The sequence below is a fragment of the Arachis duranensis genome, chromosome 1 (genome assembly GCF_000817695.3).
Source record: "Arachis duranensis cultivar V14167 chromosome 1, aradu.V14167.gnm2.J7QH, whole genome shotgun sequence".
In the NCBI taxonomy this organism is placed as follows: Eukaryota; Viridiplantae; Streptophyta; class Magnoliopsida; order Fabales; family Fabaceae; genus Arachis; species Arachis duranensis.
In genome coordinates this window covers 35,462,231-35,462,728 of record NC_029772.3, presented here as the reverse complement: position 1 = coordinate 35,462,728, position 498 = coordinate 35,462,231, and positions in this window count along the sequence as shown.

Below are 498 nucleotides of genomic sequence, written 5' to 3'. Positions count from 1 at the left end.
TGCTGTATGGCTCAAGGACGCCTGCTCTCCCACTGCTTCAAATCAATCCTTCTTACTCCTTTCAATGGCAAGCTTTGTATAGGGGTTCACCATCAGCGATGGCTACTTTCAATCCTCTCGGGAAAATGATCCTATGCGGCTGTCACTCGCACGGCTAATCGTCTGGAGGTATCACCCATGGTTGATGGCTACATCCCATCCTCGCAGTGAAAACTAATGCTCACGCACTCTGTCACAGTACGGCTAATCACTGGTTGGTTCCTGCGCCTACTGGAATAGAATCCCTTGATTCTTTTGCGTCTGTCACTAACGCCCAGCACTTGCAAGTTTGAAGCACGTCACAGTCATTCATTACCGGAATCCTAGTCGGAATACCATAGACAAGGTTAGACTTTCCGGATTCCCAGGATCCTACTCGGAATACCACAGACAAGGTGAGACTTTCCAGATCCTCATAAATGCCGCCATCTATCTAGCTTATACCACAAAGATTCTGTT